Source organism: Callorhinus ursinus, unplaced genomic scaffold, assembly GCF_003265705.2.
Source record: "Callorhinus ursinus isolate GAN/ISIS: 27379988/994484 unplaced genomic scaffold, GSC_fseal_2.0 scaffold13, whole genome shotgun sequence".
Classification (NCBI taxonomy): Eukaryota; Metazoa; Chordata; class Mammalia; order Carnivora; family Otariidae; genus Callorhinus; species Callorhinus ursinus.
Window position 1 is genome coordinate 45,207,781 of NW_027397075.1, and position 6,156 is coordinate 45,213,936.

The 6,156-nt window shown below is 36.9% G+C and overlaps 1 pseudogene; it reads left to right on the forward strand.

Annotated features, from left to right (window-relative positions):
• The first annotated feature begins 473 nt into the window (after positions 1–473).
• On the forward strand, positions 474–4,179 carry LOC112828482 (chromobox protein homolog 3 pseudogene; annotated as a pseudogene).
• The last annotated feature ends 1,977 nt before the right edge of the window (positions 4,180–6,156 follow it).

Below are 6,156 nucleotides of genomic sequence, written 5' to 3' on the forward strand. Positions count from 1 at the left end.
TCTTGTTGCCTTCCCTAAGCTCACAACTGCCTCTCAGACTTCTGGTGAAAAAAATCCTTTCCAGAGCACACACACCATCAGGAGGAGAACAGTTTGCAGAGACAGCTCTCAGCCCAAGAGTGGGAGAACCACCCCCTTGACTGTGTTGCCCTTAACTGGACTACCACAGAGCACTGAAAGACTCCTTAAGACCCCAAGAAGAAGCCAGAGTAAAAGGAGATTGTTGGGGTTTCTCTGCAAAGGGAGCATCTCATATTCCACTCCTATTAGTCTGTGTGCTATGAAAACAAAGGATACAAAAGCAGAGTATCCACCCTTTGGGAGCCTGTGTGGTTGAGAATACTCATCAAACTCTTAATAGTATTGAGCCCCCTCGTCCTCGGATGTGGCTGGAGCTTGAGACGCCGCAGACCCGGGACCCGGAGCAGCTCAGAGGCGGTGAATAATAGCTCTTCAAGTCTGCAATAAAAAAAATGGCCTCCGATAAAACTACATTGCAAAAAAATAGGAAAGAAACAAAATGGAAAGAGTAAAAAAGTAGAAGAGGCAGAGCCTGAAGAATTTGTGGTGGAAAAAGTACCGGATCGACGTGTAGTGAATGGGAAAGTGGAGTATTTCCTGAAGTGGAAGGGATTTACAGATGCTGACAATACTTGGGGACCTGAAGAAAATTTAGATTGTCCAGAGTTAATTTAAGCATTTCTTAATTCTCAAAAAGCTGGTAAAGAAAAAGATGGTACAAAAAGAAAATTTTATCTGACAGTGAATCTGATGATAGCAAATCAAAGAAGAAAAGAGATGCTGCTGATAAACCAAGAGGCTTTGCCATTTCTCATGAAATGGAAAGATTCAGATGAGGCAGACGCGGTACTGGCAAAAGAGGCAAATATGAAGTGTCCTCGGATTGTAATTGCTTTTTATGAAGAGAGAATAACTTGGCATTCTTGTCCAGAAGATGAAGCTCAAATATATATATATATATATATAAAACTAGGTCTTTGTTTTTTGATTTCTTAGTGTGAAGAAATAACGTTCTAATGAAAATCAAGTTTGATATGTTTGTTTTGGAGTAGTATTGGGGGAGTTGTTGGGTTTTTTTGCATCTATAGCATTGGTTACTTTGAACAAATAAAAGCTTTCTGTAGCTGTTTCCTTTATCAGAAAAAAATGCTTGAGACCATGGTATATTATCCCCCTGCATTAGAGAACACCTCTTCTAAAAGTTGGGGGAAATCTTCATAGTCGTTACTCATTCAGAATTTGTGTTTAACTCCTATATGCATAAGGAGCATTCTGGATTTTTTGTTTATTTAGGGGGTTTTTGTGTGTATACTTAAAATACATACATAAATGGTTGTTTTTTTTTAACACTCACCAAAACAAAAACAGCCTTTTATAACCATGGATAAGCCCCTGTTTCCGGGATACTATCATTTTCAGCAACTTAAGAAATAAATCACTTAAAGTTAAACTGAAGTTTTTCCTGAAGCCTTAACCTTTCAAATTTTTAAATTGGACAATTTAAAAGCAGCCATATCAGAATCCATACCCATATCTACAGTCACATAAATGCAAGTTCATTGGCAAGATCCCTGAAAGGAAAATTTTATCACCACCAACAACCTACCCACCCAAATGATAAAACTAGACAAGTCCTGGTGTGTTTTAATTAAGTAAGCAAAACTTAGTTAAATGGACATTTAAAGGTTCCTTCTAGTGAACCATTCCTTTTCAATAAGTTGAAATCTCTGTGCTGTATCATGATTCATGGCATGTCTAAGACTTTGTTCATGGAAACCTCATCATAATCAGATGGTTAGAGATGTTGGCAATCTAGCACCTGCTGGAATAAATGGGTGGACAGACTTTTATAATCCAAATTCTTAACCTGCATGTATTTTCTTTACCCCAACTCATTCCTGACATGTAGGCTCAGTCTTCTCAGTATTTGAGTTACTGGTTCAGCAGAAACCAGGAAAAACAATAACTTTGTAGTCAGAATGTTATCCAACTGTATATTGTTTACTTTATTGTAAATACTGGTAAACAGTGGTCAATAAATAGTTTTATATTTAAAAAACACAAAAACAAACAAAAAACAACAACAAAAAAACTCTAATAGTATCTACAAGAGAGGAGGAAGGTAGTAATCACGGGAAGTAAAGCTCCCACCACAGGGAACCTGGTGTGGAGTGGACATTCATTCCTGTTTGCCTAGGAAAGTTGGATTTACACCATTGTCCAGACATAATTATTAATAGCACTCCACCTCACTCAGAAAAGTGTCTCTGTTTTGACAATAAATTATATAGTCATCCTACTTATAAGAAAAGTCTTTTGAGGGAAGTTCAGGACAATGAAGCTGAAAAGAAGCACCTGTTTGTTTTCATGGTCTCTTGCCTTCATCCATTTTTGGTGCACCTCTCTTCTGGGACATGACACCCTCTCCCTGGCTCTTCCCCAGGTCCCTCTCACTTCCTCCCTCTCTCCCGTTTCTCCAGCTATAGAAATCACACCATCACTATCTTCATTCCAAATGAATGGATGTCTCTAAACATTTTTGGGAGAATGATTCAATGGGTCATAAGAATTATAGGAATCTCCAAATTATAGTATTCAAACTGCGGGTTGGGGGCAGGAGGAAGAAAGGTGGAACTGTGGGGTAAAATAAAATTCAAAAATTCCTGCTCTGGATAGGTCTTGATTTTTACTTTAGTCCTTTATTTCCCTTATAAAATACCTACTGCAATATCAATAGGTACTATTTTCAATAGTATTAGACATTCTATATTCACGTTTTTTTTCATGGACTGTGATAAAGCACACCTTTGATCCAGTGACTCCCACTTCATTTGCTCATGTTTACTTTCATTTCTCCATGTGTGCTGGGTGATTTCAGCAGCTAGATTTTTTTTTCTTCTTTCCTAATTTAGAGATTATCTGATTGTCCATTTACAAAATTTATGTACTTGCTACTGAAGATGACTGATAAGTTCAGTCGTCATTGTGTAGAATTGAAAATATCTGAAATGCATAAAATTTATCTCCTAGATCACAACTTTAGTTCCTTAATTTTTATTCTTATGCGATTTTCACACCAGATTTCTAAAAGCTCCTATTTGTTTTTTTAAAAGGTGAGAACTCTACCATCTGTCTCTACAATGATCATTTTTTCCCTAAAATAAACATAGTACAGAACTCTTATTTTCTAATTCAAAATTTCAGTCTTATTAAGGTAGTTGGTATTTTACAAATCAAGCAAAGGCCAATCTCTTGGGAGACACATCCTTGAAGGGAGACAAGCATCAGGTTGTGAGCTGGACATGAGCTATTGATTCATTCAACAAACATTTATATAGTGAATAAAGTGAACTATAATAGATTATGAACTTAGTTTTATTGTTGTCAAAAGGAAGCAAAACCAATGATATTGGAGTGCCCCAATAATTTCCTGCTACTTGTCTTTCCTCCCTAAAGGATTTTGGATCAACAACCCTATCCCCAAGGGACAGAAGCAGAAGTCAAAACATCAATTTATTGATAATCAATACTCTTTAGTCAAAAGCCTAATCTGGAGATCCAACCGGGTTATTTTATTTTCCACTAATACCATTATTTCTAATCTCAATTTAGGGTCCTGTGTGTATTGGTTGCCTTCAGAGAAAGAGAGATGGTCAAGTCAGAAGGGGGGCCTTGAATCCATTTAACTACCTATTACAATGAACAAGAGAGGAGAAAATGAAAAATTTTCACCTTATGGCCTTGACTTTCCTAGGAAAGAGACAGGAAAGAAATATAGATGATGTAGATGCAGATGGAGAAACAGGTATGGATGTAGATGTAGATAGAGTTGTAGGTATAGAGATGTAGAGATAGAGAATAAAGATGTTATGAGTGCAGTGCTGGGTTTTAATGTCCTTTAACTCAACCATGTAATAAAATGTAACTCTGACCAATTGATTTACTCATTCTCCTCCATTTTTGAAGCAGGATGAATTTGAACTGAAGAAGTTCCCCCCTCAAGAGGTACCGGGCCATATGGTAGATGTTAGTGATATAAAGATCAGTATTACAATCCTCAAATGGCTCATACTTATGAAGAGAATGGCAAATGAATCAACTATCAAGCTCCTTCCAAGGCTAGAAGTACTCTACATGCATCTACTACATGTGCCTTAATCTAATCAATAAGTCAGGAACTAGTTTCAAAATTTTGAGCCATGTAATCACAGGGCTCTATAAGACACCTCTGGAAATTCACTAAAATTAAATGTCCTGTTTAACTCATTTGATTCTAATAGTTTCAGAGCCCATCTAATCCCCAGACAAGGATAGATTGCATCTTCTGATCAGTGAAAAGCAGCACATAAGAAACCATAGTTTCCAAAAAACCCTGGAAATCATTTAGACTTTCATGCTTTCATTTAACGAATACTGATTGAGCACCTAATATAAGCAGGCACTGGGGATGCAACAGTGGACAAGAAAGCCAAGGACCTTTCCGCAAAGAATTTATTTATATAGCACACACACATGCACAGAGTATGCATAACTTACAAAATTATTGTTTTTAAACAACCATGGATCTCTGATAAGCTTCTTAGAGTTGAATAAACTTAGGCCATAATTTAAAAAGCATTAGGTAGAAAGACTGCTTTAAAAATCAGATAAGGAATTCAAAAGCAAAACATAAATTGTACACATGATTATTGTCCCAATAGCATGTATGTGTGGCCTTCCACTACTCAAACCCAGATGTCACTCATCAGTCAACACACTTTTTCCAACTGAGCCCAGATATCACCTCAGCATCCATCTCATAGCCCTATCAGAAGCTGTTACCAGTCAGTGAGGTAGTCACTCAGTTTGTCCTCACTGATGGAGACCACCCACCACAAAGCATGTAGTGAGTACCTACCACGTACCTCCAACTGCAGCTAACTGCTAAAAGGAGAAAATAAGACTAGAAGATATTGACGTAGGTACCCTCTATCCCTACACTGTGAGGAGTTTTAATCAAGAAAGTATGCTATACTTTGTCAAATGCTTTTTCTGCATCTATTGAGAGGATCATATAGTTCTTGTTCTTTCTTTTATTAATGTATTATATCACATTGATTGATTTGCAGATGTTGAACCAACCTTGCAGCCCAGGGATAAATCCCACTTGGTTGCGGTGAATAATCCTTTTAATGTGCTGTTGGATCCTATTGGTTAGTATTTTAGTGAGAATTTTTGCATCCATGTCTATCAGGGATATTGGTCTGTAGTTCTCCTTTTTGATGGGGACTTTCTGGTTTGGGGATCAAGGTAATGGTGGCCTCATAAAATGACTTTGGAAGTTTTCCTTCCATTTCTATTTTTTGGAAGAGTTTAAGAAGAACACGTATTAATTCTTCTTGAAATGTTTGGTAGAATTCCCCTGGGAAGCCATCTGGTCCTGGGCTCTTGTTTGTTGGGAGATTTTTGATTACTCCTTCAATTTCCTTACTGGTTATGAGTCTGTTCAGGTTTTCTATTTCTTCCTGGTTTAGTTTTGGAGGTTTATACATCTCTTGGAATGCATCCATTTCTTCCAGATTGTCTAATTTGCTCACATACAGTTGCTCATAATATGATCTTATAATTGTTTGTATTTCTTTGGTGTTGTTTGTGATCTCTCCTCTTTCATTCATGATTTTATTTACTTGGGTCCTTTCTCTTTTCTTTTTGCTAAGTCTGGCCAGGGGTTTATCAATCTTGTTAATTCTTTCAAAGATCCAGCTCCTAGTTTCATTGATCGTTCTACTGTTCTTTTGGTTTCTAGTTCATTGATTTCTGCTCTAATCTTTATTACTTCTTTTCTCCTGCTGGGTTTAGGCTTTATTTGCTCTTCTTTCTCTAGCTCCTTTAGGTGTAGGGTTAGGTTGTGTATTTGAGACCATTCTTGTTTCTTGAGAAAGGCTTGTATTGCTATATACGTTCCTCTTAGGACTGCCTTTGCTGCATCCCAAAGATTTTGAATAGTTGTGTTTTCATTTTCATTTGTGTCGATAATTTTTTTTTAAATTCTTCTTTAATTTCCTGGTTGACCCATTCATTCTTTAGTAGGATGCTCTTTAGCCTCTGTATTTGAGTTCTTTCCATCTTTCCTCTTGTGATTGAGTTCTAGTTTCA